The 24,155-nt window shown below is 44.3% G+C and overlaps 1 protein-coding gene across 3 annotated transcripts in view; it reads right to left on the bottom strand.

Moving 5' to 3' along the window:
* ZNF827 (zinc finger protein 827) overlaps positions 1–23,820 on the bottom strand; it is a 176,825-nt gene extending 153,005 nt beyond the window's left edge. For all 3 annotated transcript variants that reach the window (XM_032633168.1, XM_032633169.1, XM_032633167.1), the window contains exon 1: positions 23,309–23,820. The gene's annotated coding sequence lies outside the window, so the exon portion shown is untranslated. The remainder of the gene's footprint in view (positions 1–23,308) is intronic.
* Positions 23,821–24,155: the final 335 nt, after the last annotated feature.

Below are 24,155 nucleotides of genomic sequence, written 5' to 3'. Positions count from 1 at the left end.
AGATTTAGCAAGGGAGAGGAAATTGCTTTTTATTTAGTGATTAAATACACATAAAACAAAAGCTGCAGAGGAAGCAGCTCCTAGCTCCCACATACTCACAAAAGGAGACGGTGCTATGGAATTGTGGGAGAATATTTCTTTGGGTTATGCATGAGAATCCATGACACCAAAGAACACCACTTACAAGGACAACCCTAACTCAAAAGTCAACTTTAAACACTGATTTAGGCCAACAATTTTAACCTTTACTGGAACCAGGCTTTGTGCCAGGGCTGCTATCTAGTGGTCAAATGTTCTCTTATTTGTTCTCTCCCTTTCTTTTCCCTGCCCACCTTCTGGCATACACATACGAAGTCAATGATAGAAAGGCAAAAGACAGTGGATACAACAAAATCTACAAGCAACCAACAAACCAGGGCAATTCCAAGGGCCAGAATACCCTGGAGCTGGATTAAAAGCCCCTTAACAACCCGGAGTCCACCGGTTTCGTCCACTTAATTCTGTTTGAAGAACTCCAGGGGTGATTTGCTTTCTTCCCGGACTTTCCTCAGGCATGCCCACTCGGGGTTTCACTAAGAAAACTTTGCTAAGTCTTTCACCTGAAAGAAACCTGGCACTGTTTTCTAGTTGTCTGTCACCAGGAGCAATGCTCCAGAGAAGAAAACAATCATTCCACTTCCCAACAAAGCTCAGTCCTTCTGGAAATGCATCAAGTGATAAGGCTGAGGTCAGGGAATATGTCTACTGTTGCTTCAGATGGAGGTTCAACCCCAAGGTAAGTGCTCAACAACAGCAATAAATCCCTCTGACGCACAGATGTATGGCCGTTTCCCGGGAGTGACCTCTGACATCATTCGTATGTCAGCTCCTCTCGTTAACCTTTCGGGAGTCTGTAAGATGCCCCAATTCTCTATTTGAATAACCACGCCACTTCTTTTTCATCTTATAGAGCTTAGAACTATCGGCAGCCCTCTGGCTGCAATATTCTCCCACATGTTATAAGAACTTAGTCACCTAGCTTATCCTCCACCAATAACTGGTATTTGAAAAGGAGGATGAAAAGCTATAGGGCCATTTAAAGCTTTCATTTGAAAAGCTTTTTGATATAAATATTCTCAACGACTCAGGCCTTGTTTTCAATCTACATGGTTTGAAGCTACTTAGAAGAAAGCCAAATTCTTTTGGTATTTCCACACTAACGTCAATAGTAGTGAATCCTGTAAAGCAGGGTCAGCAATCTTTTTCTGTGAACGGCCAGACAGTAAATATTTTAGGCTTTGTGGTGCACATACGGTCTCTGTCCCATATTCTTTTTTTTTTTTTTTTTTTTTGCCATTGCTTATTTTTTTTAAACAACGCTTTTAAAATGTAAAACCATTCTTAGCTCAAGGAGCTGCACAGAAACAGGCAGAAAAATAGGTAATTTTTCTTTATAGTCAAAGCAGAATGGTGCTTAAAACAATACTGGAAATTCGGACAGACGGCAACAAGTTTCATCACCATCTTCTTGATCCAGCCACTTCTGTGAGTCACTAAGGACCTTGGTGCCTCGGTTTCTTCATCTATAAGGGGGTTTAGAATAGATCAGTGATTTATAAACCATACCCTCAAAAACCCTAGGACTCCAGGGAAGGTCACAGTTGTGTGGATCCATATATCTTTCACCTCAACACACTGGCTAACCTGCAGCCCAACTTTGATCTTATCTATACAGGAGCGCTCTCCTTAAAGACAAGTGTTCACTAATTGTTTTTCTTTTTAGTTTTAAAAACACTGCATTAGATGATCTCGGGGATCTTCCTGGTGTGCATCCTCCATGAGTCTATTATTCGATAATCGATCCTTTTCCAATCATTGTATTGAGAAATGTCAGGTAGATAGGAAATGATTTTTTTTTAAATATCTTTATTGGAGTATAATTGCTCTACAGTGGTGTGTTAGTTTCTGCTTTATTACAAAGTGAATCAGCCATACATATACATATATCACCATATCTCCTCCCTCTTGCGTCTCCGTCCCACCCTCCCTACCCCATGCCTCTAGATGGTCACAAAGCACCGAGCTGATCTCCCTGTGCTATGCAGCTGCTTCCCGCTAGCTATCTATTTTACATTTGGAAGTTTTATATATGTCCATGCCACTCTCTCACTTCGTCCCAGCTTACCCTTTGCCCTCCCGTGTCCTCAAATCCATTCTCTACGTCTGCGTCTTTATTCCTGTCCTGCCCCTACGTTCTTCAGAACAATATTTTATTTTTCTTTAGATTCCATATACATGTGTGAGCACACAGTATTTGTTTTTCTCTTTCTGACTTACTTCACTCTGTAGGACAGACTCTAGGTCTATACACCTCACTACATATAACTCAATTTCATTTCTTTTTATGGCTGAGTAATATTCCATTCTATATATGTGCCACATCTTCTTTATCCATTCATCTGTTTATGGACACTTTAGGTTGCTTCCATGTCCTGGCTATTGTAAATAGAGGTACAATGAACATTGTGGTACATGACTCTTTTTGAATTATGGTTTTCTCGGGGTATATGCCCAGTAGTGGGATTGCTGGGTCATATGGTAGTTCTACTTTTAGTTTTCTAAGGAACCTCCATACTGTTCTCCATAGTGGCTGTATCAATTTACATTCCCACCAACAGTGCAAGAGGGTTCCCTTTTCTCCACACCCTCTCCAGCATTTACTGTTTGTAGATTTTTTTGATGATAGCCATTCTGACCAGTGTGAGGTGATACCTCATTGTGGTTTTGATTTGCATTTCTCTAATGATTAGCGATGTTGAGCATCCTTTCATGTGTTTGTTGGAGATCTGTATATCTTCCTTGGAGAAATGTCTATTTAGGTCTTCTGCCCATTTTGGATTGGGTTGTTTGTTTTTTTTGATATTGAGCTGCATGAGCTGCTTGTAAATTTTGGAGATTAATCCTTTGTCAGTTGCTTCACTTGCAAATATTTTCTCCCATTCTGAAGGCTGTCTTTTCGTCTTGTTTATGGTTTCCTCTGCTGTGCAAAAACTTTTAAGTTTCATTAGGTCCCATTTGTTTATTTTTGTTTTTATTTCCATTTCTCTAGGAGGTGGGTCAAAAAAGGGTCTTCCTGTGATTTACATCATAGAGTGTTCTGCCTATGTTTTCCTCTAAGAGTTTTACAGCCTTACATTTAGGTCTTTGATCCATTTTGAGTTTATTTTTGTGTATGGTGTTAGGGAGTGTTCTAATTTCATTCTTTTACATGTAGCTGTCCAGTTTTGCCAGCACCACTTACTGAAGAGGCTGTCTTTTCTCCATTGTATATTCTTGCCTCCTTTATCAAAAATAAGGTGACCATATGTGCATGGGTTTACCTCTGGGCTTTCTATCCTGTACCATTGACCTATATGTCTGTTTTTATGCCAGTACCATACTGTCTTGATTACTGTAGCTTTATAGTATAGTCTGAAGTCTGGGCATCTGTTTCCTCCGCCTCCGTTTTTCTTTCTCAAGATTGCTTTGGCTGTTCGGGATCTTTTGTGTTTCCATACAAACTGTGAAATTTTTTGTTCTAGTTCTGTGAAACATGCCAGTGGTAGTTTGATAGGGATTGCATTGAATTTGTAGATTGCTTTGGGTAGGATAGTCATTTTCACAATGTTGATTCTTCCAATCCAAGAACATGGTATATCTCTCCATCTGTTTGTGTTACCTTTAACTTCTTTCATCAGTGTCTTATAGTTTTCTGCATACAGGTCTTTTGTCTCCTTAGGTAGGTTTATTCCTAGGTATTTTATTCTTTTTGTTGCAATGTTAAATGGGAGTGTTTCCTTAATTTCTCTTTCAGATATTTCATCATTAGTGTATAAGAATGCAAGAGATTTCTGTGCATTAATTTTGTATCCTGCTACTTTACCAAATTCATGATAGGAAATGATTTAAAATCCTATATTGGAGTATTTAAAGGAAAAGGAACAAAAACAAGAAAGAGATCTTATTCTAAGGGGCCAGATGTGCTTATTTAGATTTGTGGAAATCCACCAGATAGCCTTATCAGAGGGTTCCCAAATGCCATGCAGGCCAATGAGAGTTCACTCTTGTATCTCTCTGCTTAGGGCTCTGGGAAAAAGCAGGATGGTTTAGCAGTGGACAGAGCACTGAGCTCAGATCCGGAGACCTGGGTTCCAGGCTGAATTTGGAACTTACCAGGTATGTAACTCCTGATGTTTATTTAACAAAAACTGGACGGCCTACTAAATACCAATCCATAGACTGGATGTTATGACCACAGAGATGAACCAGACAGTTATGGGACACTCCCTCCCATTACTCAGATCCCTTGTCTGTAAAGTAGGATAATAACACCTGCTCCCTCTCCCAGGCCCCGTGGTCCTGCAGAGATGGCAAGGCTTGTGCAAACCACCAAGCACAGACAACACTGAACTAGACTACTACAGATTCTCCTCCTTTTAAGTACATAACATATATGAAACGTCAAGAATTCACCCAGTTGATAAAATGAGGTGACAATAGGTTTTGCCTAACCAAAAAAACCACAACATTTCTAGAACATGAAGCAACATGGCAAAACAGAAAGAGCACAAGCCTTGGCACCGGAAAATGCCACTCGAATCCGACTGTCCCTCCTACTAGACCCTACCAACATCTACAGGCCCACTGTCTCATGTGTAGAATAGGATATTAATACCTGCAGTTTCATAGGGTCATTGTCAAGGTAAATCAGAATTATGTAAGTAAAGTATTTGGCATATAGAGTTAGCACACTGTGAATATAGTTTTCCCTTTCTCTCCCTCCCAGGCACCTAGAAATCTCAGATGAGAGAACGGTATATTTTAAATAGTAGAGCTTACCTCAAAATTGTTGCTATCGCTACCCAGCTCTATATCATAATCACCTCAACCAAAAAGGGCAGGAAACTTCTGGTTGTTATGACCATGGAATCCAGTTGCAGAATATGCCCCGTCATCAGGAAAATCTTACAGTCTTGGCACAGTTTGAGGACAGAGATGGAGAGCAGCAGCCAGTAACAGAGGGGAGACTCTACAGTCTGGAATGCCACAAACTTCCAACCACAAAAGTGCTCTCTGGCACTCAGATTGTGGTATCCCCCTGTGGTGCAGGCCATGGCCCCTGTTCTTGTCGGCAAGGCTCCTCCAGAAACACATGACTTTCTCCAGTCATCGCTAGGCCACATCCATGGGAAGGTTCGTGGCACTGTTCATCACCTCCACCCAGCCCAGTTAAACAATTCAGGCAAATCGCTTTCTCATTTCTGAGAGATAGCAGGAGATGGTCCCCCAAGTCCTTTCTACCCCTATAACCCTTTGATTGAACACCTCCTATCTTTGATTCTGTGACCTGTTCTTAACCTCTCCTTTCATTCACTTATTCAACAATATTCACTGACCACTTACTGTATACCAAGTACTGTTACATGCAAGAATGCACAAAAACGAGTAAGAAATAATCCATGCCCCAAGCTTACAGTCAATAAGGACATAGACGAATAAGCAATTATAATGTGGCACGGGAGGTATTATGAGAGATCCATGGGAAACATGGGAGGGGATGCCTAATATGCCTAATTCTGGCTGGGAGGTGGGACAGTGATGGGGGCAGGGGAGGCAGGGAAGGTTTCTCAGAGGACTGAGTGTTGAAGGGTAAGAAGAAGGTTATCAGGCCAATCAGATGGGTCGAAGACATCCCAGAAGTAGGGAAAAGAATATGCCAAGGTAAGGAGATATAAGCATGGCGGTCTGCAAAACAGATCACCCGATATGATTGAAATAAGGGATATACAGGAGGGCATACAGGAGGGATATACAGGAAGGCAGAAGAAAGGGGGCTCAAAAGATGAAGCATCTTCTATACTTTGCTAAGAATAGCAAACTTTATCCTTTCAGGGAATGCCTAAAAGATCCTAAATAAGGATTATCTGGATTACATGAGTCTTTTAGGAAGTCTACAGTGTAAAGACTGGATTATACAGAGGCTGGGGTGGGGGAAGAGGAGATGAGACTGAGGCAAAAAAAGATGTTAATTCTTATGGGAGAAAATAACAACATAAATGAAAGCAGTGGTGGGGAGGGTGCGTGATGAATGCTAGAGATATTTTGGAAGTACAGTCAAAAGACTCGGTGGTCCATTTGATGTGGGAGGAAAGGAAATGGGTCGCATGTAAGATTACACCCAGGTTTCTGACTTGGGTCGGTGGGTTCATGAATGGTGGGGACAGCAGCCCAGAAAAGGGATCACAAGAAGACCAGAAGTCCTCCCAGCTCCCCAGGCCTGAAAATCTCAGGCACCTCCGTACGCAACAATACACTCTCCACAATAAATCATCCTGAGCCCGTGGTATCCACAGGAGTTCTCCTTCTCTAAGGGGGCACCAGGAGGTCACAGGATGAACATGGAGCATCTTCATAGATCAACGTTTTGACATATGTATTTGTGGGGAAGAAAAGTAATTTAACTGCTAAGTTTATTTAAAATATTATTTTAAAACAACACGTGTTATAGAGTAAAATGCCTATTTTCATCCAAATTTGCAGATGGAACAAAAGACTTTGAAGATACTTCAAAGAAACTCCTAGAGGCTGAGAACCCTTGTGAGAGAAGGGTCCCCTGCCTTTGGGATTCTTCAGTGCAAACAGCCACAAAGTGTTGCATTGTAACATTATCAAGCAAAGCTGAGGAAGCACAAACACCAAGACTTGGCATTCCCGTTCCCGTGCAGGCACCTTAGAGAGGTGGTTCTCAAAGTGTGGTCTGTGGACCCCCAGGGGTCTCTGAGACCCTTTCAGGGATCCTCAAGATCAAAACTGTTTTCATAGCAATACTAAGATATTATCTGCCCTTTTCACTGTTAACATTTGCGCTGATGACACAAAAGCAATGGTGGGTAAAATGCTGGCACCTTAGCTCGAATAGAGGCAGTGGCACCAAAGCATCCTAATAATCACTGCCCTCTTCACCACCACACACTCACAGTAAACACACACACACACACACACACACACACATACACAAACAACCCTGACAGTTTCACTTAAGAATGTCTTTGGTGGGGGACTTCCCTGGCGGTCCAGTGGTTAAGACTCTGAGCTTCCAATGCAGGGGCTGTGGGTTTGATCCCTGCTCAGGGAACTAGGATCTCACAAGCCATGCAGCGTGGTCAAAAAGAAAAAAATTAGGGCTTCCCTGGTGGCGCAGTGGTTGAGAGTCCACCTGCCGATGCAGGGGACACGGGTTCATGTGGGAAGATCTCACATGCCACGGAGCAGCTGGGACCGTGAGCCATGGCCGCTGAGCCCGCGCGTCCGGAGCCTGTGCTCCGCAGAGGGAGAGGCCACAACAGTGAGAGGCCCACATTCCGCAAAAAAAAAAAAAAAAAATTATATATATAAAAAAAAGAATATCTTTGATGAAGCAGCAGTAGAAATTATTAATTTTATTAAAGATTGACCCTTGAGTAAACTTTTTAAAAATATTAAATGTAATGAAATATGTGCAAAAAGCACTTCTGCCACGACTGAAGTACGACGGCTGTATCTAGGAAAAGTACGTGTGTGATTGAGTTAAGAGCAGAACCAGCAACTTTTTTCTTGGAATATCACTTTTTTTTTTTTTTGCGGTACCGCGGGCCGCTCACTGTTGCGGCCTCTCCCGTTGCGCAGGCTCAGCAGCTCCGGACGCGCAGGCTCAGCGGCCGTGGCTCACGGGCCCAGCCGCTCCGCAGCATGTGGGATCTCCCCGGACCGGGGCACGAACCCGTGTCCCCTGCATCGGCAGGCGGACTCTCAACCACTGCGCCACCAGGGAAGACCTGGAATATCACTTTTAACTGACAAACTTTGGTCATTCAAATTTGGGTATTTGGCAGTCAATTTCTTAGAAATGAATGCAGTAAGGTTGATACTTTAAGGAAAAGCTGACAGCATTTGTAGCCAACGATAAAATTCAAGCAAGAATTAAAGTTTTGGAAAACCCGCTGTGAACTTGACAGTTTCCCAATACAGACTTTTCAAATAAGACCAGTGTTGACATTAATACTTTTTTTATACTGTATAATGAAATGTTTCAACATTTGGTAGATCTACAGAACTTAGTAAAACAATCTTTTCCAAATAACTCACGTGTGATGGTACATACATGGTGATCCATTCAAACTGCAGTATAGACCAGTAGGTTTTAATGAAACTAAATACAAAAAATTCATGGAAATGGTTTCAGATTCCACATTACAATGAACTAAGCTGAGGGATAGCTTTAAGAAGCTCCCTCTTTTTGAGTCTTGGCAAAGTACCAAAGAATAGCCGTAAATATCTGAAAAGGCTATTACATATCTGTGCGAAGCCAGATTTTCTTCCTATATTCCATCCAAAACAACACGCTGCAACTGACTGAATGCAGCAGCAGATATGATACTCTTGTCAGACGTTAAAGAGATTTGTCAAATTATGAAATGATACCACTCTTCTCACTAAAGATTTTGGAAAAAGGTATTTTTCATAAAAATATCCTATTTATAATGAACAGATAATGGGTTATAACCATTATTTTTAACAATAAAAATATTTAATTTCTTTTTTTTTTTTTCGGTACGCGAGCCTCTCACTGTTGCGGCCTCTCCCGTTGCGGAGCACAGGCTCCGGATGCGCAGGCTCAGCGGCCATGGCTCACGGGCCCAGCCGCTCCGCGGCATGTGGGATCTTCCCGGACCGGGGCAGGAACCCGTGTCCCCTGCCTCGGCAGGCGGACTCTCAACCACTGCGCAACCAGGGAAGCCCTAATTTCTCAATTTTAATCTCTGTTATGCTATATAGAGATGGATACAATGCATACACACAAAAGCTCTTTGACGTCCTCAATAACTTTTAGGAGGTCCCAAGACCAAAATATTTGAGAACCAGTGTCTTAGAGAAATTTTCACTCAGGCCAAAGAGATATGTACTTGTATGCTCACAGCAGCACTACTCTAACAGCAAAAAGTAGAAACAAACCACACACGCTGTGGTATGTTTCTACAGTACAGTACTAGGGAGCAGCGAAAATGAATGCACCACGGCTAAAAGCATCAACATGAATACATCGCACAAAGGTAACAGTTGGATGAAAATCCAAGGTGCGGAATGCATGCTATTTGCCAACTTTTTAATACATTTACATTTTTATAAATTTCAAAGACAAGTGAAACTAAATATGGTAAAGCTATAGAGAAAAAGCTAGGGGGATGATCAACAGAAAATTTAGGAAAATGGGAACAGGCAGCAGGAGGAATTTGCTAGCGTTGAAATCTGTTAGATTGGGCAGTAGGTTTATTAATGTTCATTTAACCATAATGCTTCATTATATATGTATGAATGTTAGATATATTATTTTTTTGTAAATGGCACATACTTTGCAACCTCCAAAGGGAGACGCTTCATTAGAGCTTTCTTTGCCAAAGGAAACCAAAGACGTATGGAAGGGGTGGTTGGAGGAGGGGTGGGGACTAAGCCCTGGCTGAGGGTCTGCAGCACCGGCCCCAGAGAACCCCATCACTGGGGCAGGTCTCTTCTCGGACACCTTCAGTGGTCACAGCCACTGCCATCCATCTACTTTGGTTTTTCAATAGCCCTCCCTACTTAAAAAGGCCATTTCTTCCTTCAGGTCATCATCCTCCATCTCCATCTACAGCACAATGAAAAACTACCAAATTTCACAGTTGATTTTGTGCTGTATCCAAAACACTAAACTTAACCAGCAGAATCTCTTATCACCTGGGCCAGCTCCTATTACATTTTTCCTACTTCCTATCCTTACATCACCAATATGCCCGCTCTGGTCGAACGAAGTTCCTTAGTGTCTCCTGCCTACTTCTGGTTTATTTCAACCTCTTTTGGCTAATGGTATTTCTTCTGCTTGGAACGTTCTTCTCTCGTCTCAAGATCTAAATCCATCACATCCTTGAGGATGCTTTAGGTACCAATCCTCTCCAAGAATCTTCTACCCATCACTCTTCCTCTGAGTTTCCTCAAACATTTACACACCTAATTCATATGTTATTGTCGTGTACCTGTTGGCATATTGATTTGTACTTATCCTCTGTGATTGTTTTGTGTCAATATTTGAAAGAACTGTCAGCACAGACTGCATTCTATACAACTTTTATGAGCCAGGTAAATGCTCAAAACTTTTTCTTAATGAATGAGCACCAAGTAGGGACTCCAACCCTCAGCTGAACAAATCCTCGCTGCTCTAATGTGTGTCGACATCCAGGTATCCTTACTCCCAAAAGGCTTTCAATTCACCATACCGAAAGATGTTTTCTCCCCGCTGTAGGAGCAGATTTCCTGTTTTATAAGAGAAACCAAGCAAAGAAGCATTTGCTCGATAGAATTCTCAACATTTCTGCACCCCGTCTCACCCCCTCTTTACTTGCAGTCCTTAAAAAAATCACCCTTGACAGGTGGTGGAACCAGCTTCTTTGTAAACACAAGATCTTCTGTTTCATTTGAGGGCAGTTTTATTTATTCAACAGGCCCTTATCGTAAGGAACCAAACTTATCTTCCCTATAACTTCTACCCTGTGGGTCCTAGTCTCTGTTTTCTACTCAGCATTTCAGAAATCTATGAAAATACTTTTCAAGCTGAACTTTAGTTATTTGTTTCCATCTCCTTCTCTGCCTGCTTGGCTCTGAGATCCTTGTGAGCCGGGACCATGCTCTGTTCAGCTCCACAGATCCTTAATCCCTGGCACAGAAGCACTCAGTTACTGCTGCCTGAATGAATGAATGAATGGATGGATGGATGGATGGATAAATCAAGTATCAGTTAGAAGACACAAGGTGAGAATTTAGGATGAATGACAATCCAGAGTAAGTTTACTCCCTTTTTCACTTGACAGAACTTCATATATTTCAATGTAGCTACCGTGAACAATTTTTATGCACCCTCACTTTTTTCTTCGAATTAAGTACTCCCAATTGCCTCAAGAGTAAATTCCTCACGTGATGATTTCAAGAGCTTGCAACATTCTAGTTGCCTCCCTTCTGGTGAGCAGTTTATCAATGTCCCCCTTCAAATCAGGGCACTCAATCTGCGATTCACTATTATGCATGTGATCTAATCAGTTCACAAGGCCAATGTTATCACCCTTGTCCTGAATTCAGTACTTACGTTAATGGAGCCAACTCTGCTGAAATGCATCCATTTTTCAAATGATGGCTGAATTTTAAATATTGCTTGTTGATTAACAGCAGTTATCTCTGGGGGTGTAAGTTGGGAAACGAGACTTTCACATCTTACTATAAATATTCCTGCATTGTTTTAATTATTTATACTAAACATGCACTCCTTTTGTCATTAAAAGCCAGTATAGATTTTTAAGAATAAATTAATAAACAGTTAATATCTGTGATTTCCATGGTTCCAGTCTCATGGAGTACACAAGTCATATTTAAAATACGTGTACTCTCTACTACGTATAAAATAGATGACTAATAAGAACCTACTGTATAGCACAGGGAACTCTACTCAATGCTCTGTGGTGACCTAAATGGGAAGGAAACCCAAAAAACGAGGGGATATATGTATACGTATAGCTGATTCACTTTGCCGTACAGCAGAAACTAACACAACATTGTAAAGCAACTATACTCCAATAAAAATTAATAAAAAAAGAAAGGAAAAAAATAAAATAAAATACATGTATTCTTTTCTTCTCTTTTGTATATATTTCTCATCTATCAACATGTATTTGAGTAGCCATTGGTACACAGCACTTCTAACTGTGATCTAGCCATCCAGCCAACCCAAGCCCTACTTCTAGATTATGAAATTCCTCTCTTCCTATAAATGTCAGAAAGCAGCTCACTATAATTTGATTTCCCTCTTTCTTAAGGTCAGATTAAAACCCAGTAAGTTATTATTGGAGGTTTGCTTTCCCCTAGAAGGGAGAAATCCTATAGCACATTTCCAGAAAATTTCCTGAAGCACAGGGTGTCCCACACTCTGTTTCCTTCCAAATACAGCTGTGTTTCATGCTCCAGAGAGGATTGTTGGGTTAACAAGTAGGGCCAAACAAGCACAGAATAGAAAACAACTCACAATTCTAGGCCATTACATGTAGGCAGTGTTCTCCACATGGAGCACGTAATTCAGACCCCAGAAAGTACATCACTGCATGTGACTCTATTCTATGACCCTCTGCTTAGTCTAAGGTCAAAATAAATCTTTGAGGAAAGAAATATGATTGGTAGCACAAGTTTTTGTGAATCACAGGGCAACGTATGTGTTCCATCAGCACCTAGGGGCCCTCCTGCAGTGGAGGGTCTGAGAGGAGGTGCAGGTGGTGAAGGCATATCCTTCAAGCTTGAGACCCCGTGAAGGTTTCACAGACCTCAGAGCAGCTCTGAGCCCAGAGACCTGCCCTTCACAGGGCTCCAGCCTTTCACAGTACTCGCTCCAGTGACCTCTCAAGCTAGTTTCTTCCTCCCTGTGGCCCAGTTTCCAGGTCTGTCCAATTGGTAAGAGGAGGGGCTCTTCCCTGCCTGCCTCACAGGCAGATGGTATCGACGAAAATGTTTATATAAGCATTATATAAAGAGAAGGTGTGGCTAATGTACTGTTATCCATTTTACAAGACGGCACTCCGCAAGTACAGAGAGGCCAAGTGACTTACCCAAGGTCACAACGCTAGTGAGAAACCCTGGTGATTGTGGTGGGAGAAGGTGACAGAGAAGACTAGAATCTGTGTCTCCTGCTTAGTACAGGTCCTTCCCTGAACCTCTGGTTTCTGATCTGGAGGAGTTGGAGTCAATTATTCAGATCCATGAGCTATTTTTAAAGGTTTTAAGAGTTTAACAGATTCTCATCAATAAGCTGCCCAGACTCAAAATCATGCCTTTATTTTTGGCTGACATGGCATCAGCCCAGAGTGGGAGTTCTGGTTAGTTCAAGGGTCTTCAACTCTTGTTACCCATTTGTATCACCTGGGGAGCTTTTAAAGGATGTCCATGCCCAGACTCCACTCTGGGCCAATTAAGTTTAAATATCTGGGGGGGTGTTTGCATTTTTTAAATCTCCCAGGTGATTATAATGGGCTACCAGGGTAGAGAACCACTGGGTTGGCTGATTACGATCAGAAACTGAGAGGCAACAATAGTTGTCATTGACTGATTACACAGCACAGTTAAAGCAATGGTACTGGGATCCTTAGTTGAAAGGAATTCACAAAAAAAAAAAAGAAAAGAAAGAAATTCACACCTCGAGTGTCTTAATGTGGCCAGCACTTATTGTGCACATACTATGTGCCAGACACGAATCAAAATATCTACACGTATGAACTCACTTTGACCCCATAGGACCTACGACGTTTTCCCAATTTACAGATGAGAAGACAGGCAAACTGTAGAAACTTGCCAAGGTCACAGCCAAAATGTGGGACAGCCAGGGTCGAACTCACGCGTCTAGTACCAGGATCTTAATCCCAACCCTCGACAGATTCCTGATACTGTCATAGGATGTGGTTTATAGTACCCTAGCTTCAGTGATGAATTACAAGGTTACAGACTATTGGGGAATATAGAACAGTTTCTAATCCAAACGCCTGTGGGGGCTGGGAGATAAGACACTTCACGGGGTGGGCAGATGTACATGCAGACGGGGACACGGCAGCCCAGTGGCAGGAACTGTGGCAGACTGGCGAGCACATGCCAGGGAAGGGAGACAGCCGCCACCGACTGCACCAGATTGCTGCCATGTGGGGAGGTGGCCTGGTGCTGCTTGCTCGTCCAAGTTTTCAGAAGAAGCTGGAAATCTGGATTTGTATGTGAAACCGACCATTTCCAAATGCTGTCTCGAGTTTTTTAAACATACTGTAATGGGGCAAAAACATATCAGTAGGCCACTAGCTTGTGACTTCTAATATCATCCATAACACACACACAACACACACATACGACACACACATACCCCAATCCTTCTTTTAAATTCTTGAAAAATAGATACATGTATATGTATAATGGAATCACTTTGCTGTACCCTGAACCTAACACAACACTGTTAATCAATTATGCTCCAATATAAATTAAAATTAAAAAGAACCCTAAATCATCTAATGTTCTCTTGGTTTGGTCCTCTGCAATTAGAAACAGCAGACCCTGTCTTTCCTTCTTTCTGTGCAAAATTTGAACTATTACCTATGTAACACATAGAAAACCCAATAGAAATTTCCCCTGGGTAATTTTAATCAGTGGACTGACTGGTAAATCAATGAATAAATAAACTTTTACTAACACTTATTTTCTCATTTGAATCTCAGCTGAAAATCTGGGAATGTGGATTTACTAGCATCACTTTACAGTAAAACCCAGTCAAAATTCATATGATTATTACACAATTTAGATATAATTCAGTCAAATCATACACACAGAGGAACTTGTTCCTCCAGTAAAAGTCTAAAGTAATATTGTTGGCCTATGGAAACAAGTACTTGTCAAGCCCTATTATATAGCCTTATAAAAGAATTTTACCATATCGTATTATTACTCTATGAGATACATGGACATTTTTTAAATAATAATAAACACAGACATCAACCAAAAAAGTTCTGAGTCAGATATGCCTACAGTTAATCACAAACTAAGCAAACAGAAACATTTCATATACTTAATAATAGCTTAATCTTTCTTGAGCTCTTTCTACAAAGCAAGCCACTAATTAGGTATGGCTTTGTGTGTGTACATAATATTGACATTTATATAGGTATTCAATTAATACATACAATATCCCTATGATATAGGGACTGTTATCACTATTGAAAGATGAGGAAACCAGAGAACAGGGAAGTTAAGTAATTTGCCCAAGGTCACACAGCTAGTTAGTGTCAGAGCTCAGATCTAAACAGCTTGGCAGAGCCTGAACACTGGCCACTACTCTATGACCTTAAAAAGCATGTACGGGGTCTCCGTTTTTTACTTAAGATGTACTGCATACAGTAGACATAGTGAAAAGAGGGCAAAAATCACATGATATTTTCTCTTGCACTGTTGTGGGAATGTAAATTGATACAGCCTCAGTGGAGACAGTATGGAGGTTCCTTAAAAAACTAAAAATAGAAACTACCATATGACCCAGCATCCCATCTACTGGGCATATACCCAGATAAAACCATTAATTCAAAAAGAGTCATGTACCAAAATGTTCATTGCAGCACTATTTACAATAGCCAGGACATGGAAACAACCTAAATGTCCAACGATAGATGAATGGATAAAGAAGACGTGGCACATATATACAATAGAATATTACTCAGCCATAAAAAGGGACGAATTGGGTCATTTGTACAGATGTGGAGGGACCTAGAGTCTGTCATACAGAGTGAAGTAAGTCAGAAAGAGAAAGACAAATATCATATATTGACACATATATGTGAAATCTAGAAAAATGGTACAGATGAACCTATTTGTATGGCAGGAACAGAGACACAGACGTAGAGACGGACCTGTGGACACAGAGTGGGGAAGGGGAAGGTGGGAACGAATTGGGAGATTAGGAATGACATATATACACTACCATGCGTAAAAATAGCTAGTTGGAACATGCTGTAAAGCACAGGAAGCTCAGCCCGGTGCTCTGTGACAACCTAGATGGGTGGGATGGGGGCTGGATAGGAGGGAGGTCCAAAAGGGAGGGGATACAGGTATACATATAACTGATTCACTTTACTGTACAGCAGAAACTAACACAAAATTGTAAAGCAATTATACTCCAATAATAATAAAAACAAGTAAATAAATAAAATATACCACCAGACAACCCAAGACACTGGCACTACGTAACTTTAGAAAAATCTATCACCCTCCTCAAGTCCAGTAGCTTGTTTCAAAAGCACAGATAAAGAGGCTGCTGCTGGTCAATCATGGAAAAGACCATCTTCCCTGGCCTTCTCCATTCCCCTTTGAAAGCCAGCCTCTTCAGAGCACTCCAAACAGTTCATCCCGAGACGCCACATTTCTCTCACCCTTCGTCTTTTTCCCTTCACAACTCACTTCTAATGGGGCTCTAACCACTTTTCTGACCCATGAGAAAATTACAGGAAAGAGGGAGAGAGAGAGAGAGGGATTATTCTGGGGTTGGCTTTTTCAGGCGCAAGCCTCGGAGAAGGTCCACACATTCCTTCCTTGCTGGAGACAGAACTCGGCTGAATTTGGAATTTCTTAAAACAGAAGCAGAGTACCTAAGTCCTTAGTCATTTAAGAACTCGAGGGAGCTTCGGTGGTAGAAGTTTTTTAACAAGAAGGGAATGGAAGGCTGGAAACAATATCCTTTTTAGGCACACAGAATCTGCTGCATTTACTATAACTCTGGGTCAGTCTGTGAAAAACAGAGTGGCTAAAGGCCTCAGGCTGATTTCAGACCGTGGGCGTGTATCACTGTACATTTTATAAAATTAGCTACAGTGTAGCTTCTGTGTACGTGTGTGTGTGTGTGTGTCTGTGTGTGTGTGTGTACACAGGCAGTGAGGCTGACTTTTATAAAATAAACAGCAATATGCACCCATGCAGCTAAAGATTAGTATCAAGCCAGTCTGATTTTAATTTATGAAACTACCTTGTAACTGCAGTGATTCTATCCCAAGGTTGGTCCTTGGGGAATGATAAAGCCATCTGAGAGGCCCCTGCTTCAGCACCTAGACATATATACTATTCTCTAATATCATAAAAATGTAATGTACAGATGGAGGATAGAATACAAAACTTGCCTCCTAAACAGAAGGGGAAAGCAGCTAGAAACTTCAGCCCATGAAATCTCTTACCTATTTCTAAGGTCTGTGCTTTGCACATTAGTTTCTCATGAAATATGACGAAAGACATTTCAGCTACCATAAACCATAAAGTATTTTGTACACATGGCCCTAGATGGTATGCATTACTGAGCTACACCTAGAAAGCAGGAAATAGAAAAGAGCCCATCAGAAACACGACACAGCATCTTCACTGACAGTCTGCATCTCTAAAATGTGATTCTAGAGTGCCTTTACTGAGGCCAAAGCAGTAACGAAATCTGATGGATAAAAAACCAAAAAAACAAAACCCCCCCACATGTCCTTCCCATCTCTAGGCCTGGTCTGGATTTCTTTCAGATAAGAGGAGACTCAAAATCTACTCCTTCACCACAAAGCTCATGGTCTTGTAAAAACCTTCTGCTAGAAAGCCTTTCACGCCCCCAAAAGTCTTATTTGTAGGTCACACTCTCATTATCTTGTTCTGCGATCAGTCTGATTAAATTATAGAAAATTACTAACACATCACTCAGAATAGAGAGATGAGCTCCAGCCTGTTGTGTTTGTTTTTCGGTCCTCCTGTCCTAATACTCCAGCAGAGATTTAAAAAGGAAGAGTGGAGGAGAGACGAGGCAACTTCAAACGAGGAAAGCGAAAGGATATATTAACCTCCTCCCAGGACTGAGCTGCCCTCAGCTTTCACAGAGGGCATTACTGACCAGTCACGGAAACCAAGAGAGCTTTTTCCACTCTCACAATCTGGGCTCCACCATCATTTCCTTCGCACCTTATCATCTTTTGAGTCCAAAGACACCACTTTGCACGAAGTGACCAGGGTTAGTGCTACCGGATGAGTTTTCTCTTCGGGGAAACGAAGTCATTCAGACACAATCTGACCTACTGGGATTACTAAATAAACTGCTTTACCTCCACATTTCGAATCTGGTCCTTCCTACAAGGACATCTTGACATTAATTAATTAATCCTTGTATTGTAAACCAACTTGTGACCCCAGGAGAAGCCTGCCTGGTTACTCCATCAGTACAACAAGATCCCTTGGCTGTTTCCACAGCCTTTTTGTCCATCTAATTTTATAAGCCTCGCGAGATCAAGACTTTCCACACCTCCCTAGGAACTCTCCTAACAGGCCATTCAAAGACTCTAAAAACTCAAATGCACAGCAAGCTCTAACACTGGCCAAAAGCTGTCCAATTTCTACTTCCCCAACGTGATTTATTAACACTTGGTGCGGGAGACTTGTCAGTTCACACCAGCTGTGTCATCCCCAGAGCGAGATGGCAACACGTAGACAAATTAAAAATCAATTTCTTTATTACAAACTATTTTGCAGCATTAGAAGGAATGCGATTTTGAGCTATCTTCCTTATTTTAACAGCAAAGCTCAGTGGGCCCTACTTACTGTATTAGGAATACATGGATTTCTTTCAGGAGAACAGATAGGCACTTCTGCCCAACATCAAGCAAGCCTGCTTTGTGGTACCCCAGAATCATCCGAAGTGAAATACTTTCCTATTTCAGATTTTAAAAACTTCCCCATGGTTCCTGTCCTAGTCAGGAGGTACTGTCTGGTCACTGAAAGAATTGAATAAGAATAAGTAAGGGAAAGGGTTCAATCTTCTACCTTCTATCTTTCAATAGACATAGAAAGACCCATAAAGATATAAAAATAAGGGATCCTGTCGCTTTTCAGTCATCTTGTTTCCCAATTTTACTAGAAAGCAAGAAAGAATTTTTAAAGTTTTGTTCCTGACGAACACAATAACCTGTTCTGGTCTTGACCCACAACTGAGTAAACAGTGAAAATACTGGAATAACAAAACAACTGTTTTATGAACTTTTCCTTTGTGCTCCCCCTCGGGAATAGGCATCGGGCAGCTTTCCAATGATAAACAGAAGAGAATCTAAACTCATACCCGTTTAGGGGTAAGTTGAAGCTAATGAGGAAATCTTAAAAGTGCTGATGGCACCGATGGTCAAAGGTTTTACAGATGCAACAAACACACCCCTTTCCCTCTCCAGTTTGTGATCCCAAATGGAACGATGTTCACAAAGGGCTGAGCCCCAGGCCTGGCAAACAGTCACCGTATCAGTTTCCCTCTCTTCCTCTTTCTCAGGCTGACAGACATTTTTAAACTCTGCAGTTCAGGATTCTGCTAAAGATAAGCACATCGTATAGCTCCAAGGACCTCTAGGACATTTTTTGGGAACATAGTATCGGACCCCGTTAATGGAAAGAACTTTTGTAAAAGAGCCATCAATTGCAGTAGAGTCGTATTTAAATCCCAAAATGATAATTACTGCTCTAGGCCAAGAAATAAAGGCTTTAGTTTGAATAATAATTTTGAAATCCACTTCTCAAAAGTAGTTTAGGTTTAACACCCTTGGTTGGGGGTCACCTCCGAAAGCTAGCGCAGCTCGCCTTTTTGATTGGCAGCCAGTAGGATCACCATTCAATTCTATAGGACAGTCCATTTGTTTTTCTGCATATGTATGAGGCCCACATAACAAAAACAAACACACACACACTTACTTCAGAGGCCCAGGAGGAAAGGACTGTGTAGAATTTTAAATCAGAAATCTAACGCTTAGGTTAGTAGTGTCAGGTTAAAGGCTCGCCCATCCCCAAAGCTAATTCGGTTCTGAACAGTCCCATGGGTGTCTAGTTGAACAGAAGGAGCTAGGAAACCTTAGCAGAACGAAGCCCAGCCTGGGGAATTGCTGGGACTCCGTGCCAGGGGCTGAGGCTCACCCCAGACTTGGTATCAGATAATACCAAGTGCTAGTCTGGATTTCCAGGACTAATCTACTGGAGGGTGGAACTTCCAGGTTCCCTGGTGTCTGTGCTATAGGGTGGGAGGACTGTGGGCTTTGGAGATTCCCCACTGTGGCTGGCTAGTATCATATTTACTAACACATAGAGTTTATTAGTAGCAATGGTTTATGGGGGGAGGGGTACACAGGCAAGGGGGGGAACCTAAGAGGAAGTGGAAAGCATCCTAAATTTTCTAGAGATGCAGTTATCACAAGTTTCTTTTCTTGTAGTCTAATTTGAACTTCTTTGTGTTTACGGGTTCTCTAAATTCTAAAAACGTTACATCAATAGTGGCTTTTAAGCACTTGTGTTTACTCAGAAGGCTTTTTGGTTTCAAAAGCAATGCTCCCCACCTCATTCCCCCTCCCACCTTTCCCACCCTGAAATCCACGCATATCAGTCCTTTCTTTTATGGAGAAATGTTAAGTCGGCCCCTAGATAACTTCTTAAAGACTCAGGATGACAGTCTATTAGAGCAATCAACTCCCAACTCTCTGTATTTTAACTTTGATACAAAACGGTTCTCCAGGGAAAGAAAAATCCGGCCTCCCCCCCCCCCACCGCACACAAATAAACAAACAAATAAACAAAGAACTTAGCATTAAAACTGGAATTTAGGGCTACAATTATATTCTACATTAAATACAAATTAACACTAATTTGACCAAAGTCCACCTCACTGCAGGTTCTTTCAAGACTCACTCAGCACTTAGCAAGCCTTGGGTTACTACGTCTGAACTTGCAAAATACACCATTTGCCCAGAAATTGCTCTTAGCTCAAATGCAAACTGCTCACAAAACATGTGTAAACTATGCTTAAAGCAGGCAGCACACATCCACAAAAATCCATTCAAACCAAAGGTAAGTGGAGAAAGCTTCACAAATTAGGCTTCTCTTTAAAAACTGGAGGGACTTTTACGGTGTTTCCAAAAGGTTATTGCTTTTTACTTCAGTAAAAGTGGCTTTATGTGACTGAGAGAAAGAGTTGATTTTTTTTTCTTTTTCTTTTTTTTTTTTTTAACTTGAGTGGATAACAGTATTCAATTAGAGAACAGGGTGGGAGAGACCACTCTCAAAATATAACTTAATCACCAGGCCCCAGCGCACTGGAGAGGCCCACCAAAACACACGAGCTAAAATGGAGCCTGAATTTCCTCTCAGACGGAGAGGGTAGTCGCACGAGGTCAGGGTCAAGGTCAGCAGCAGGGCAGGCTGCAGCTGCCCGACTTCACTACCCACAACGGGAGGGAAGGCGTTCCATCTCCGTCACAACCGAGCAGATAAATCCCTTCTCCCCCCCTACCCACCCTCTCACCCCGCCAAGGTTTTTTTTAAGAAGAAAGGAAAATGACCAAATAACCTCACCGCCCTGGTTTTCGCACACAAGCTCATCAGCGCCCAAAGTTGCCATCTAAGGGCAAGTTCGCAGAGAACACTGAAGCCCATTTTGTCCGAGCAGGGCAAGCCTCCCCAGACGCGCCCCCAGGATTCCTGCCTCCTCTCCCTGCCCCCAAACGCCCCCGAAAAGAGCTGGGAACTGCGGCCGGCCGGCCATGTGCACGCACACACTTCCACCAACTGCTGCGAGTTTTCTGTGAATCGCAGCGCGGAGCCTCCCAACTCGCCCTCCCCGACTCCGCCGCCTTCTCCTTCCTCGCACAAAATTTCTCTACACACCCAGGCGCCTGCGAATGATTTTATGTGCATATATATTACATATGTGATATTATCCTCAGAACCTCTAGCGGGCAGGCGAAGAAAGGACTGCACAGGGGCATTTTTTTTTTTTTTTTTTTAAAGGAAGGGGAAAAAAAGCACAACCCAAGCCCTGTGCGTCGACTCCTGCGTACCGGGAAGGGGAAAGAAAGAGGAATGTTTGCGGAGCGGGCTGCCTGCGAGTGCCCTTGCTCGCCACTTCGGCCGCGGCCCGGGTGACACGGAGGCACGGGGGCGCCCGGCCCGAGCCACCCGCGCCCCCTGCCCGTCCCCCGGCCAGGCACCGCCGCGGAGATTTCGCGAGGGGGAGATCGATCGCGCTGCCTGTCTGCAGCGGAAACGCACACGCTCACACACAACCCCAGCCCGAGACACCATAACCTTAACCCTTCCCCCACCCTCCGTGAACTTCAGGTGACCGACCACGTCGGCCTGACACCCGCGCGGGCGGGCGCTCCGGCTCCGCTCCCGCCCCCAGCCCGGGTTTTGCAGGATCGGGCTCCAAGCAGCGCCAAACCGCCGGGAGAGAGGAGCAGTGCGGGGGGAGAGAAGAGAAATTGACCCTCCGTCTCCCCCGACCCTCCCTCCGGCGCCTCCGGCGTCCCCTCCTCCCCGTCACCCCGCCCCACGCCTTCTCCCCTGCCCCCTCCTCCCTGCATTCAAGGAGCCGGGCGGCCCCGAGGGATATTTTTAGTTGCTTCTTTCTCCTTCACTTTTAGCTTTAGCAGCATCTCGGAACACTCAAAGCGGAGAAAGATTGGGGGGGGGGGGGGTGTGAGCTGGAGAGGGAGTGGGGGAAAAGTTAAGAGTCTCGCAAAGAAAAGCCGGAGGGAGGGCGGAGAGGGACCAGGGGCGCGGGTGGAGGAGGGGAAGGGGACCGGGCCGTGCCGGCGGTGTGTGTCTCCAGTTGGTGTGTGGCTGCAGCCGGGGAGGGCTGTGATGCACTTTAGTCCTGGACTCTGCTCAGGCTCGCCGGGGAGGGGGGTCTGAGAGCCCGAGTCTCGCCCGGCTCCGTCTGCTCCGACTGACCCCGCATTTTATTGCGGCCAGGAGCCCTGCTCCTCCCTCCCCTCGGCTCTGCAGGGACCTCGCGCGCCGCGAGCCGCCCTGCCTCCTGCCTCCGCCTCGGCGCAGCTCCCGCACCCCACATCCGCCCGCCGCTGCCGGGCCTCGCCCCCAGCCCGGCCGCCCCGCGCCCCGGCGCGCCCCCTCGCCCCGGCGCCCCGGGAGCAGCCGCCCGGCGGCGCGTGTGTACCCGTGTGTTTGTGTGCGGTGCCCCCACACCCTCCCAGCCGCTCCCGCCTCGCCCGCCCCCGACTCCCCTCCTCCGCCGCCGCCTCCTCCACCTCCGCCTCCTGCTCCTGCCGCCGCCGCTGCCGCCGGCGGCTCCGGGCCCGACCAGCCCCGGCGCAACCTTTAGCCGGAGACGGACCTCTCCCTGGATCCCGTACTCGGCAGGCGGCCGCGCGCCCTCGCCCCGACACCCCCAAACGCCATGTCACGGCCCCCAGCCCTCGGCGCGCCCCGACCCCCGCACCCTCAGGCACCGGGATCCGCAAGGAATTTCTTGTTTAAAAAGATTCCAACCTCTCCCACCTCCCCTCCACCCCCGATTAAAAAAACCCCGGCATCCACACTACTCCCCTCCTCCCTTCTTTTGCCCCCTCCCCCCAGCAACCCGGAGTGAGGAGGGGGAGGGGGAGGGAAAAGGGAAAAAAGCCCGATCTCAAGGAAAAAAAAAGGGGGGGGGGTGAGAGAAAGAAAGAAAAAGAGAGAGAGAATAGAAAGGGCACGGGGCTGATCATCACCAACATGGCTGCCTCAGCATAGACCTAAACGAGGAGTAACCCGGGCTGTGTCTTTGTCAGTTTCACCTCTGTAACCCTAAACTAATGCAGAAAACAACGGAGGAGGCTGCGGAGGGGAAAGAGGAGAGGGAGGGCGAGAAAATGGCACGAGAGGAGGTGGAGAAGGGATGACTTACGTGAGGGAAGGCGCTTGGGCTGCTCCTGCTTCCTCCTGGGCATTTTCCCCCTTTTCTCACATTCTCCTCCTTGGTTAATGTGAGATCAAATAAACCCCCGTGGGGGCAGAGAGGCAGACACTGGCAGGAGCGGGGAGGTAGTTGGGGGGCGCGCGGGCGGGCAGGGGGAAACCCCTTCTCTCCGGTGTGTGCAATGGGTTGAAGCTTGTTTCCTGGAGCCAGAAGAGGGGTTTTCTTCTTTTCTTTCCTTTCTTTTTTTTTTCTTTTTTTTTTTTTAATTTTTTGGTCGTGCACCTGGCTTGTCCCCGAGCGTAATATTCTTCAATGGAAACGGATCTAATAGGTGTGAGTGTGTGTGTGTCCTATGCTCGTGTGTGTGATGGGAGGTATAAATAAATGAGTGCCGGTGCGTCGGTGTCTATGGCCGCGCTCTGTGTCTCCGAGCCCCTAACACTAATGTCGGGATCAAAGGGCAGCGGCGGCGGCAGCACAGCTCACAGCTCGCTCTCTTGCTCTCTCTCTCTCTCTCTCTCTCTCTCGCTCTCTCGCTCTCTTTCTCGCTCTCTCTCTCCTCTCGCGCTCTCTCTCTCTCTCTCTGTCACACACACACACACACACACAGGCACAGACTGAAGGAAAGAGCGAGAGCTACACACACACACACACACACACACACACACACAGAGCAAAGAGGAAGGTGCCCTAAGGCTCCCAGGGCGGACTCAGGCTGGGATTTGCAACCGCTCTGTCTGGAAAGAATGGGGGGCGCGCGTGCGGGGGTGGGATGGACTTCTTCAAATTTATCCCGCTATTCGCCAGATCTAGGGGGAAAAAAAGTTTTTCCCAC

This window comes from Phocoena sinus, chromosome 5 (genome assembly GCF_008692025.1).
Source record: "Phocoena sinus isolate mPhoSin1 chromosome 5, mPhoSin1.pri, whole genome shotgun sequence".
NCBI lineage: Eukaryota > Metazoa > Chordata > Mammalia > Artiodactyla > Phocoenidae > Phocoena > Phocoena sinus.
The sequence above is the reverse complement of the archived record's forward strand: the minus strand, read 5'-3'. Positions and strand labels throughout refer to the sequence as shown.